Here is a 14188-nt window from a genome sequence, read left to right on the forward strand (position 1 = left end):
CTTGCCTTTGGCACAAGGGAAAAATCTTTCCCAGTTCCTCCTTCTGAGCAGCAGGGATTATCTGTGCGCGCTGAAATGAGCCAGCCCTCCCTTTCCCTCCTGCAACAATAAATGCCACATTGATTTAGAATGAGCGGCTTGTTTTACAGTGCTGCATCTCTGCACCAGCTTTCTCCACCGAGGCTGGGGCATTTCCCTTTTAAGAGCTTGCAAAACTGGAAGGGAACGAGGCAAAGAAGGAAAATCTAGGCCATTGCCCCTTTTAAGCTGCAATTCTGCCTGCCTGTCTCCCTTTAATCTGCACCCAAAGCCCCAGGATCAGAGGCTGACGTCATCCTGCCCCTGAGCCTCCCTCTCTGATTGGCTGAGGGTGACGTCAGGTGCTTTTTTTCAAGGCATGACCTCATCCTCAGTTCATTTTTAGTTCTAAAGTGCAACCTTCTGTCTTCCTGGATCCCTTCAGCCCTGTTAATGCTTATCTGTGCTACCTCCCCCCCCCCTCACACTACCCTCGCCCCTTCTGCAGATACATGCCTGCCCCTTAGTTACAGGGCTGGCATTATGAGCGCATTTCAGTGTGGCTGCGCGCGTGTATTTGCAGAGGGTTAGATCTTGCATCATCAGCACTTGCCCCAGCGTTTTCAGAGCGTTTCCCATCCGACCTTCTCCTAATTGTGGTTAAATCATCCTGACGAATGTGCAGAAATCTGCAATCAGCTGGAGGGTTTAAAGGGCTTTGATCCTGGGCTGCAGAGGAAGTGCCAGGAAGGTAAGTGTTTTTAAATGTTATTAAGGATCCGCGCGAGAGTCGGGGGTGGCGGTGAGGACTGGACTTCCACATATCGCTTAATGACCCTGCAGAATACTGCAGTACGGGAGATCCCATGCGGGTTTGTATGGGGGGCGGGTGGGCAGCGGGGTGGGTACTACAACCTGCACAGGCTTTTAATACGCTTATTGGACCTTCCGCATCAAGACGCGAATGCTGCATCTTGCTGCATTCAGCATGCGTTCCCATGGAATCCTATGTGTAATGCCGGCTTCTACTAGATCTGTGACTGTGCATAAATTTAGTGCATGCATCGTAATCTTATCTGGGAGGGGAAGGCTTTGGGGATGGGGGAGTGGGATGGTGCTAATTTTGGAAGGTAGAGTAGGTGCCGAAGGTTTTTGCAAAAAAATAAATAAAGGTGTAATTCTAGCAGGAGGAACACCTCTCCAATGCTGCATACAGAAAAATGCGCAGTAGAGTCAGCCGTGCTGCAGGGAAGGGAGAACTGCGTTCAGCGAATCGCATATTTATGACGTGTGTTTAAGTAACAGGAGGGTTTTAAGAATCGGATTATACTAGGCTGAAATAAAACAGCAGGCTCCTGCGAAGTGAAGGGAAAGTCTCTGTGCTTATATATGTGTGTGCGCAGTTGTGACCGGGGCGGGGCGGGGGGACGTGTTTGTGTGCGTTTCTGCTAAGAGGTGGTTGTTATGCCTCGAGACTTTTCCAGGAAGGATCAGACGAGGGGAAATGTTCAAGGCTCGCTTCGGATGCGGAGCGTGGAGTGTCCTCATTCTTCTTAGGATTGCGGGGGGAGAGAGAGACAGAGACGGTCCCTAAAGCTTTCCCTCTGTGGTTTGTGAGGTTGGTGTTAACAGCCCTGTGGTTTCCTAATGCCGAAAGAGTTTGGTTTGCCGCCCGGTTCCTTGGCGCTTCGGAAGCACCCGAGGAAACAAGAGTCTGCTGCGTTTCACCTTGGCTAGCGCCTTGACTAGGAGCAGCAGTGCGTGTGTGTGTGTGTGCTGTGATTCAGCATTTGACGGTTTGAAAACAACCACCACCTCATCCAATAGAATGGTCAGGAAGGTTTGCCCACATTTCATGTCTTCAGTTCAGTCAGGAACAGAGCAGGAAGGGCCTCCCCCCGCCCCCGGTGGTGGTGATGGGGGAAATAAGCACTTTTTTATTTTATGTTTTGCATGATACAGAATTAAGATTTGATACAGCTGTGGCCAAGAAATACTGCATGCAGACATTCTTCTGGGGCCTTTCTGTAGGAGATGGATTGCCGACTTGTCATAATGTATGGATTTTGTGGGTGGGTGGGTGTGAAATCACTATGCTGTCAGTTGCAAAGGGTCTAATCCAAGCTTCATTGCTTTAGGCACCACACACACACTATTAACAACCTGCATCTCAGTATGATTAAAAATGTAAGATTTCTCTATACATCTCTCATAATGAACGTAAAGAGTTGTTTCAGCCTAGCTCCTGAAACATCAGCTTAATGGTACGGTCATCTATAGAAACGCTTGTACTCCCTTGTTTTGAAGCCTTGCAACAAATGACTCCCAATATCTTGCTGCAGTTAGGCTTAATTCTGGCACAACCCAGTTGAATTACACTAGTCAAAATGCAAAAAACTGCAGGGTGGAGGGACAGAAGCCCCCATGTAAATTAGCAGATGCAAGCCAGAACTTACCTTTTCGTACCTTTTCTTGGTAAGGCCAGTGTAACTTATATTTAAGGTTTGCATGACTACATAGAAGCTTGGCATCACAACAACCCTATGAGATAAATTAGGCTGAGAATACGTAAAGCTGAGCAGACATTGATTTGCTTTATCCAGACATTCTAGCCATTGCATCAGGCTTACCCTCTGGGTACTATTTTATAAAAGTATGGATATTTTCACTGATGACACAAAGCAGTCAGCTGAGTTTTTCGTGCCACTTGTGTACAGGTGTGAACAATGGGAAAGTAAGGGAAATGAAGCTGTTTTTAAACCGAATGTGCATTCTAATTTGTGTAGGCTTTGCAATCGTATTTTGCATTCAGGGAATGCAAAAAAGAAAAAGAAAATACTTTCAGTGTCATGGATGAAAATGCCCTTTGTCTGTAATGAAGTCTAAGGAGGCTATGTGTGAATGGTCATTGCATCCAAGCCAGGGAAGTGTGCTGAGCAGACAGCATTACACATTTTGATAGGTCAGCTGATTTGTTTTGCATGTGAACAATAGCTGAGCTCAAGTCTGAATGAAATGGTGTGAGCAATAAAGAGAGAAGGGTTGCTAGCTTCACTGCACTGGGTGCTAGATGTCTTCTGTTCACCTCAAACCTTGCATGGGATGATCTCTCTCTTTCTCAGTCTCTCTCTCTCTCTCTCTCTCTCTCTCTCTCTCTCTCTCACACACAGTTTGATCCCCTCTCCAGTTCTTTTCTTGTCACAGAAAGGGCCCAGATACCTCATCATAGGGAAGATGGACCAGGCATCCTCCAGTCCCCCAGACAAGGCTACCAGATTTCAACGTGGATATGTTTAACCATTCTAGAGCTGCAGAGGGATTCATCCACAGCATCCTGATCCTCTCTTTCTTCTTTGGCCCCTTTGTCCATCTTCTCTTTCCAACTGCTGAGTGGTTAAAAAAATTAAAAAAACAAAAATAAAAATTTCTGGTGGAAATGGTTGGTCAAGGATCCGGAGAAGCTGTGGATTTGGAAAATTCAAAACCGCCCCTTCCTTCATGGCTGTGCGATTGTTAAGAAACAGCATGATCTTTGGGTTGCAATTTAGCAGCTTGACTAACAGGCCGGTGTAGACTGCGGTGTGTCACATGAAGAGAGCCTGCGCTTCAAAGGGGAATCCCACAAAGAAAAATGAAAAACATCACCAAAGCCGAGGGTCATTGGCCAAATAAGATTGTGTATGACTAAACACTCTCCCACTCTTAATTAGATTAAACGGCCAGTCAGATTCAGAGTACGACCATCTGCATCTGTGCACTGATTCAGTTCTTATGAGCTGTGCTGAGCACCACTCATTAAAATGCCGAGCAGCAGGCAGTGCAGGTGAGAGCAGTGACTGGTGGGAGTTAGGAAGAGGATTGCAAAACGAGCCTCCCGGTTGCTCACCTGGCACTGCAGTGAAAAGCACTGTCCAGAAGCACCTTAAATAGCATATGTTTAACTCCAGTACTGAGCTGTATGCTTTGCAGAAAACAGAAGGGTCAGCACCTTCCCCGTCCTGAGCACATGCGTCTCTTGTGGCTTGACAGAAATGAAGGTGAGAAGCATAGCTTGGTACTGGAAGTATCAAATATGGAGAGAAAATGAATGAACCTTACAACATTTCATTTCCTCATGCTCAAAAGGGGTTGTTTGTAGATGGGCTATTTCTCCACAGGGGCTTGGGGAAAACACTTCTTTGTTTGTTCACAGGTCCGGCTAGTGTGTTTCTGTAATGAGCAGGATTTTTAAAACCCACACAATTGGCTGTGCAGGATAAAAACGCCTACTCTAAAGATCAAGCTATCCAGGCAAGAATTCTCCAACTGTTTAACCCTGAATATTCTCCAGTATGGCATAGTGAACTTGTTAAGTGTGTGGATATGTTTGTACCACAGATACAGGAGAAGGTGATCTTCAGGTGATGTGGTCACAAGTATTAAAGGTTTAAGATCAGCACATTAAATTGGGCCTGGAAATAGACTAGCAGCCAGTGCAGCTGACAAACCACTGGCAGAATTCAGTCAGAACCATGGGCTAGGATTGTGTGCGTGTGTGTGCACACTCATATAATATTGTATGCTATATGAAGTTAAACATGGTAGTAAGATGGTCTTCAGTGAAACGTGGAAAAAGGCAACTACAGATTCACTCTTTATTCATTATTCCATAGGTATAGCTAAAGGGGGAAAGTGGGGTGAGGGTTTAGAAAGTGCTCTAAATAGGTAATGGTATGCACTGACAGAGCAGGGTGGAGAGAACGGAATATGGCTTGTTGAAACTTTGTATATCCCTTCATCCTAGGCTTTTAATTTCACATGGTGAAATTTGCGTAGGCTTAGTGGATTCCACATTTGCGCAGGCTGAGTGGATTCCACATCTGTGTTTGTGTGTCGTAGCAAAGAAGACAAGAGAGTCTGGCGACTTAAAGGCTGTTGTTTCAGCATGAGATTTCACATCCTTGTTTAAAAAGATGGAGAAAGTATGCAGCATGTAAACAAGAGAAACACAGCACTGAGAATTTATAAAATACGGCCCTGTCACTGAGTTATTTGCAAGAAAGCTGCAATTTTTATTTATTTTACTTTTGTACAGGGGTCATATAAAATCCTTGCAAACTGCAGCAACCTTTCACTTTAGCGGCAGGACAGAGCCATTTCAATGCTTTCTATCCAAATGAATATTAAGTTAAAACTAGTTCTTCAAGCTCTGCATATTCCCCGCCCCATTTGCAAAATTATTTCATCAAATATTCATTTGGAGTAAGTTAGTCAGGGCAAGATAACATAGTGGAAGAGAAGTGGACCTATTATTGGGTTTTTCTAAGGCTTGTCCTTATGAATATGACCACTCTAGCAGTGGGACCATAATGCCTACTTAAATTTGGGTTTAACAGTGCATTATATAGAAGGGCAAGCAGTTACTACATTTGTTTATTCATTTATTTAAAAATAGTGGGGTTTTTCCTGTTTGCAATTCATTGATTTATATGTTTCAGTGTAGACTATCAGTAGAATTAGTCAGAGCTATTTTATATGAAATCAATTATGGGATATATTAATATGGGCTTGATTTCTACTCATGGCTGACAATTCAATCTTTGCTGCTGATTTAATAGAGACTTAGACCACATCGTGCAGTCAAATTTATACTGGCATGGTTATTTTCTTTAAATGTGGAGAAGCTGGGTGGGCCAACATAGTTTATTTTGTAGTGAGCTAATTGAGTTTTTTTTGTAGCATTTATGCTGGTTTAACTGCTGTAAGTTTATTCTCTGGCATATTAGTGAAAACTGAAAGCAAGTGCACTTGAAAAAATGCAAGTGCTTCTGAAAAGTAGGCGGCTTTTGGCAATTTTCCTGTAGACACAAAGTGGTTTCTTATGGTAGTCTTAATGGACTGTTGATGGAATAAAGTACTAGAGTCTTACATCACTTGCAATCAAGCTGAAATGGGAAGCGGAGGAGAAAATACAGTGAATTAAACTCTGCAAAATTAAACACACACATGTTTCTGAGGCATTAAAATAGCATAAATGGTAAAGATACCTAAAGAGTTAATCAACAGTGCAAATATTTCTTACACTGCTATCTAAGTCACGACTGCCAATAAATCATCTTTCCTACTTTTTATGCCAACATGGCAACAATGTTGTAAAACGCTATTGAAGAGCTTCTTAACTGTTTCAATTAATTAAAACTACAGAGAGCCACTGTGGCGTAATGGATAGATGTGAGATTAGAATTGGTGGTAGGGGTGCGCTGCATGGGAATAGTAGAAATTGTGGAAGCAAGATAACTGACATTATTTTCTTGATGTCATTTTGATGCCTCATGCTCATTATCTTTTTTGGTGGGGTTGTCTATTCCAGATACCTTTTCCAGTACCTGGGGTCCTGGTCACCCCATTTTTCTTCAGATATTTCTTGTTGTTCTTTAAGCCATAAGTGAGGTGGGTTTATACATTTCCTTACTGGTTCCAGATTATGTGAAAGACACAGAAGCAAGAAAATAAAATATTTTAGTAGACCAACTTTGCAGGGGAAAGGCTGACCTTTCAGTTGGACTGTTACAGTTTGCAAAACTTTCAGGATTCAGAGCCCATCTTTTGCAAAGCACTGCTCTTCCAGCAATAGTTAGCAAATGAAAAGTCACTCTACCATATGTTGGGCTGGTGTAGATCTGGAAGTATTGTTTGACGTCTCTCCCATCACTTGGACCACAGTTGCTCTGTGTGTGTCAGAGACAGAGACTGCTGCTAGGAGCTTTAAACTATTGATCTGCAATATAGTAATTTTCCTTTTGGAGCATTGGCTTCCGTGGAGATACAAGACTTGGATCTTCATCTGTCTCACTGTCAGCCTGGCTTTGAATTGGGTTAGCTCCAAGGTGCACTAATTTGTTACATTAAGCAGTTCAGTAGGTATGGTTCATAGACTGTGCCAATATGAGGAAGTCCTGTCCACCACCAAAAAATGAAAAAAGGCAATACAAGATGGATTTCTTTAGGTTCTCAGCTGATGGTCTGAAACATGAAGGCTCCCTTTGTACGTAGGAAGTAGGTAGGAAGTGCATAAATAATTTTCTGTACCATTAATGTTAAAACTTCCATGAACATCAGTAAGGTCCAAATTTAGTAGTTTCACACATCCTGGCCAGTTTATGTTGATGTGTATAGCAATATGTGCAGAATAAACAGGGAAGAAAACTACACAAACAAATGTGTTTACACATTTATTTAGCTGTTTCTTCTTTTTTTATCAGTCATATACCAGTTCTAGTGAAATTCTAAAGCTAAACTGAGATCAGCAGCAAAATGGGTGGGGGGAAAGGATTAAGGCTGTGCATCACTGGATTGCCTCTGATTCAACCATGTTTAAACTATGTCATGGAAAATAAGTAGGCATTGTATCTGTAGTTTTAATTCATTACTGAAACAGGGATGAATAAAACCCTTTATATGAGCATGCCTGTCCGCTTCAGAGCAACGCTTACAGGATGAATTCATGTAATGGTTAATGCATGACAAGCTTGCTGCGGGCCTCCTTTCCTTTCCATTGACAAATACTATGCTAAGAGCCTTGGACTGTGTTGATGGTGTATATTTATTGATTACATTTTTATCTTGCTGTCCCTGCTATGAGCTCAGCACTGTGTGTGTTTCTCCCTCCTCCTCCTTCCAGTCTTCCTATGCTGTGTTGAAACGTAGCCCAAAGTGCTTCCAAATGAAGTGTGCATTGGAACATGGGCACCTTTGAACCTAGTACAACAAGAACTGACAACACAGGCAGGCAACCAGTCAGGTCTTGAAAATCCCAAATGCGCTCAGTGTGTGTGTTTGTTTGTTTGTGTGTGTGTGTGTGTGAGAGAGAGAGAGAGAGAGAGAGAGAGAGTGTTGGGTGGTGATGATCCTCAAATTTCTGTTTCTTTTGTCAAGGAAATTTGCATGGCTGTGCGCAAGATAGTGCTTAAAAATCTGGTGACAAAGAAATGACTTGATGCATGCAAGAAGCAGTTTTGTTAAGCACAGCACATTCTTTGTCCGGGGAAATGTATATACCTTTTTAAATATATACAGTATACTTTCCTTTTTTATTGCTCCTAAAAGGAGGCACTGATAAGGAAAAGCTTGCCTTCTGCAATGCATTTTGGAGCAAGTAAAAAAAAAAAAGGAATATTAGAATATATATTTCTGTGACAAAGAGCTAAACCGAGACTGGGAAACCTGTGGCCCTCCAGATGTTGCTAGACTCCAGCTCCCATCAGCCCCAGTCAGCATGGTTAGTGGTCAAAGATGATGGGAGTTATATTCCAACAGCATATGGAGGGCCACAGGTTCCCATCCAAGAGCTAAACTCAAGAAGTGCTGTTTTTTAGAATAAAAAACTGCTTGCTTCAGCATTTGAACAATTCCTTTTGCCTCTGGATATCCAGTGCCAGTGGCCCCAGAATTTGAGGCTGGTGCCTTGACATTTTGATAAGCAATCAAGTGATGCTTCTGTTATCATGTGAGAATTATGGTCATTTGAGTTCTTTGAATGTCTTCCCCTTTTGTTTGCTAAAATCTGAGTTATTTTCACAAGGCCGTTCTTTTTTAAGCCTTCCTCCCGCCCCCCCCCCACTTGTTCTTAGCTTTGACACCAGCATATGGTTTGATCAACTAGTAACTGGCCCCAAAGATGGAGATATGGTGCCAAATTGGAAAGGGATTCAAAAGGAAGAAAATTATCCACTTGGTTCTTTCCCATGACCAGTGGGCTTTGTTGCACCTAAAAGACCAGCTGCCCTAACTGCTTTTCATTTCCCCTTCTAAAGAACTACTGGAACATGTGATAAGGTTGCCAGCATCCTGGCTTGACCTGCTCCTGTGTCGTTAACAGCAGGCTGGTCTAAAGAAATTGGTAGCTTTTCATTGCATGGGCATGGCACGCAGCATATTGCCATCTGCTAATGATCTGTATCAGCCTTCCCTAGTCCAGCTGTGCTGCCTGGAGATAATGGAGAGCACCAGGTGGAGAAGGATGATATAGGCCAACCTTAAAGGCAAAGGTGCAATGGCTGATCAAATGTTTACATTCCTAACTGGTAGTAGACCAGGTTATTTACAATCCACATTATTCAGGACTGTGCACTTAAGCAGGAGCTGGAGCCAGTCTCACCTTGGAGTATACCTTCATGTTGGATGGTTCTGCAAATGTTTGTTGCATAAACACTTTACACTTGTAGGTGCATAATGCTAAAAACTTTATTGTGCACCTTAAAACGTAATTGTGAAGTGAGCTCCTTGGATAGGTCATGCCATCAGACAAAGGAAATGCTTTTGATAACAAGAATGCCCTAAAAAGTATACAACTTTGGAATCCATTTTTGAGAACAAATACTGGAATGTTCTGCCTCCCTTTTCCAGCCAAAGTGGCTAATGAGCTGACCCATTTTGCCAGCTGTTACATCAATGATCCCACTGGAGATTATCTGTGCTGGAATGCTTTTTCCCTATTCTGTAAATTGGTGCAGTGAGGAATGAGAGATTTTGTGATGCAAGAAGAAAACCATTAAGTTCCAGCAGTGTGCATTTGCTGCTCTGGGTAGCTGGGCTGGATGAGGGAGGAAGAAGAACATGCATTTGGTTGATCTCTTACCCTCCCCCCAAAACACTGCATCAGCAAGCACAGCAATCCTATTTGTAAATCGCAATTTTCAGGAATCACATATCCCATAGTGTTGGCCCATCATCTGCATGCCAGATGTTCTTCCTCTTGGCATAAAGGTAGGGTATGTAAGTAGGACCTCTCCAAGCTCCCCGATAGTGCCAGCCTATGAATCTCTTTGAGAAACTATTGTGCTTACAAGTACTGGTGCATGCAGGAAGTTGGACAGGTCTTGAACTGGATTGAACAGCTAAGGAACGGTCACACCTAGTGTTTTGCATTACTTTTTATTATACTGGAGGACTTCTGTTAAGTCATTCCCAGAGATTTGCAGCATTGTTGGAAACGATAATATGTAAAAAGTTTCCACAGTGACATTTTTAAACATAGGAGTGATTATAACTTGGACAGTAGCTCCTGCTAACTTGTGTTCAGCATGAAGTTAAATCACTCTGAGTGCTCTTCCATTACTCCAAAGGTGACTTCATAGAGTAGAAACTCATTGCCTGTGTGAGTGTTTACATGAGGGGTGGGATTCCGTGGCCTTCCAGATGTTGCTAGACTCTAAATCCCATCTTCCATGACAGTTCCCCACCCCACCCCACCCCGGTTTTCAAATTAATTTATCTTGAGGCCATCATTTCAAGGTCACTGGACATCAGAGATGGGAGTGTATTACATGCAAGGAAGGGATGTCCTTGATTAGTCTTCTTTTTCCTCCCTTCTGTTTCACTTCAGAATAGTTGCACCCCCAACCCATCATGGGATGGGTTATTGAAGTATACTCAAGCATGTAAGCCTGTCAGGAACTGTTAGGAAGCATGTTAGAAGGCTGTGGAAGAAGGGACTCACATGGCGGAGCTGTTGATATTTGCTAATTGTTCCATTGAGCTCTTATTCCTAGATAAGTGTGTGCAGAATTGTAGGTTCAGTAACTGTATATTTGGGGCTTCTTGGTATTGTTGAAAACCCCTTTTCAGATTTATCAATATAAATGGTTGTGTGGGAGCTTAGGAATGCAGAGCTCTTTCTGGAATTCCGCTTTTACAGTCAGTCATTGGAGTTCATGGGAAGAGTACATTGTTGTCTTCTTATGTGAGTCACTCCTATGATTTGAACCATATCATTGGGTAGGTTTATACATGTGCTTATTTGTTGAAAAGTCATGGCTCTGCTGAGAATGCAGGAGTCCAGTGGACCATTTTGAGTTGGGAGACTATGGACAAGCTCCCACAAATATTAGACTTGTTTCGTATCTCTGCCTCTTCAGAGTGCAGGTAAGACTGGCCTAATTGAATATGCTCCAGAAATCTTTCCCAAACACAGAAAACTGGAAGTTCAGGGGGAAAGGTTTTAGTCTTGTGTACTCCCAAGCGTGCTAGTTTGTTTATACAGAAAAGTATTTTGATTCATATTCTTATTAACAGATTTTGGCTTTTCACTTGTACTTGTCACAGTGCTAAAGAGTCTTACAAATGCCAATCAATTTCCATATGGGCAGCAAGAATGAGGGCTACAAGATCTTATGAAGGAAACGTATAATCTTTTCTGGGAAGATGACTAGGACAGATGGTCTAGGAATGGTTTGACCCATTCTTTTTTTGTTAATTTATTGGTATAGAATTGAGCAACTGCCTTCCAGGTCCACAATGTGTGTCATTTGCAGTTCAATGAGCATATTAGGAAATGCAACTTAAACTCCACTATAAGAAGACTGAGATGTCAACAATGAATCAACTTTGTTCAGTGATTAAACAGTTTTTAATTATTTTTGTGTGTCAAATAGAGGTCCAGAACTCAGGCTATATAGCATGCCCAGTGTCTGCTTCATGTGCTTCTTGTAAACTATCCATGTTTCCACAGGACAAACTAAGAAAGCTGTTGTAAATACTGGAAACCAAGGCAATTCATGTGAAGTGTGTGGCATTAATTTCCAAAATATTTTCGACCATTTCATTCTTGTAAGTTTCCTTGAGGTCTTTTTTTAGATAGGTGGGCTATCCTTTCTTTTTTCTTTTTTGAATAAATAAGTAATACAAAATAAGACTTGATTGGCATGAGCAATGAAAATCTGCGCTCATGAAAGTACCGTAACTTCTGTGCCGAACGTCTTTTAATGAGCGATGTTACGAAAATGCTAATTACGCATATGTTGCCCTATTTTTCTAATCGCACCTGTTTTCAACATTGGTTTGCTCTTCAAATGTTAGGCAGAGGGAGTGCAGAGATTAGTACAGAAAAAAGGAGGGCTGAGAGTGGAATCCTACCCGATTTGAGTAGATAGGGGCCATCTCTTGAAAAAGACTTTCAAAGATGCTTTTGGGCCCCAAAGCAGACAAGGTATCTCCACCCACCCACAGTGGGCAACACCTTAACAGGGCAGTCTGTGGAGATGTTGTCCCCCATTCCAAACTGATGTTCTGGCTGTAAGAAATTGCCTGGGCAGCAGAGAGAACCAGGCTATGCCTAAAATAGTAAGAAACCTGGTCAGTGTCTGCTGGGGCTCTAAGGTATAGCTGTTGCCTGGCATCTGTGCGGTTGCTGTGGAAACACAAGGTGCTAACTTGTTAATAGGACTCGTATCCTTGCTTGCCACTATGGCAAAAAGATGGATAATGATTTGGTAATAGTCATGTGATGTAGGGATTCCTTGTGTGGCAGGGGTGGGTGCTAGAGTGAGGCTTGCTAAGCACTTAAGCACTTGAAAGAAGAAGGGGTGGGTGGAAGGGAGGGAGGGGGGTAGGGAGAGATTTTAGCTACAGTGCCAGAATTTACATCTTAATAAGACTGTAGGTAGCTGCCCAGCTTAAGCCATCCTGCCAGCATTTCAGGTTCTAAGCTGACAGTTACTTGCCTTAGTAATCCTTCCGGCAGATAATAAACTGCCATGCCTGAAGACTGAACCAAGAATTACTTTCTGTCAACCCCTTGCCCTGCACATATTTTATTCTGAAGGCTTGCACACACTGTTACCCTTTACCCTTTAATTGCTGTACCAGGAAGCAAGTGCTACATGTAGCTCCCTACATAATGGCAGCCCTGTCTCCAAGCGTGGCTACAGAAGATTCACTAAACAGCAGCTGGAAGCCCCAGGGCTATATCTGGCCTCTTACTTGCCAGACTAGAAACAAATGGGGTATGGAGAAAATAGCTGGGGATTCACTCAGACCATCTCACTATGTGTTTGGTGGCTGTGTGAACATGCAAATAGATGTAGATCATGGGTAGGCAAACTAAGGCCCAGGCCCAATTGCCTTCTCAGACTGGTCGTGGACAGTCCAGATATCATCGTGTTTTTACATGAGTAGAATGTGTCCTTTTATTTAAAATGCACCTCTGGGTTATTTGTGGGGCATAGGAGTTTGTTCATTCCCCCCCAAATATTGTCTGCCCCCCACAAGGTCTGAGGGACAGTGGACTGGCCCCCTGCTGAAAACGTTTGCTGACCCCTGATGTAGATCCTGAATGGCATACGATACCCCCCCCCTCCACATGCTCCACCATGGAGGAGCACATATTCTACATTGCAATGTGCCTGCAATTGTGTTGCAGCATTCCGTGCTAACCAGTTTCAGCTACAAAAAGAGCCTCATGTCCAGTACTGTACATGCAATAATTTATTTGTGTAGTTAGCAACACTGGAACGAAAAGCTAATCCTGGTCCAGCAATGGTCATAGCTCTTACATTGGCCAAAACTGGTCAAGGGGCTGCAGAGGCTATCTGGGCCTCCAGTAATGTAGCTGGTTGCAGGAGCACCTCCAGATTGTGTGTCTTCTCTTTCAAAGAGGCTGTAACTTCATTCAAGGCTGACAGTTGGCCAGCTTCTCAGACACAGAAACCACTCGCCCACAGAGCTTTTCCTGCCAAGATTCTAGCTCGTTTCCCCTCATTCATTCCACCACTCCATCCAGGTATGCATCCAGGACCTGCATGGCATCTTGCTTCAGACAGAGAAATAGATCTGAGTGTCACCAGCATATTTTTGGTAGCTTGTATTAAATCTCCTAATGGCCACAAATAGCACTGGGCATAAAGTAGTGCTCCATAGCTTAATTGCTTGGGGACCAGAAAGCACTGTCCCAATGCTACTGACTGTGCTTGGCCCAGCAGATAGGACTGGAACCACTGTTACACAGTGCCCCTGATACCCATCCCACAGAGCTAATCCAGGAGGATACCATGGTCAATAGTGTCAAAAGCCACCAAGTGACTGAGAAGAAGGGGCAAGTTCACACTCCCCTTGTCTCATTCTTGATAATGGTCATCCATCGGGGCAACCAAGACCAATTGGGTCCCATGGCTAGGCCTGAAACCAGATTGGAATGGGTCTGGATCAGGGTTAGGGAACAGGATGTGGTCAGCTAGCAGGCTAGTCGTTCAAGTCCCTCAGCCCCTTGGTGCTGATTGCAAACTTTGCTTTGGAAGGAGTTGGCTGCATTTGGGCATGGCTTGCATCTGGTGCCCAATTTAAAAGGTGCTGAATGCAAGCCCTGCTTGTCAAGGAATTATTAGAAGTACACTTTAAGGTTTCTGATTTGTTCTTT

The 14188-nt window shown here is 43.2% G+C and overlaps 1 protein-coding gene across 1 annotated transcript in view; it reads left to right on the top strand.

The window, feature by feature from the left end:
• Positions 1-427: 427 nt before the first annotated feature.
• The window catches only part of DUSP8 (dual specificity phosphatase 8), an 81237-nt gene continuing 67476 nt past the window's right edge, over positions 428-14188 (top strand). Inside the window, exon 1 of the mRNA XM_083720629.1 lies at positions 428-769. The gene's annotated coding sequence lies outside the window, so the exon portion shown is untranslated. The remainder of the gene's footprint in view (positions 770-14188) is intronic.

Source organism: Podarcis gaigeae (assembly GCF_964106915.1).
Source record: "Podarcis gaigeae genome assembly, chromosome: 1".
Taxonomy (NCBI): Eukaryota; Metazoa; Chordata; class Lepidosauria; order Squamata; family Lacertidae; genus Podarcis; species Podarcis gaigeae.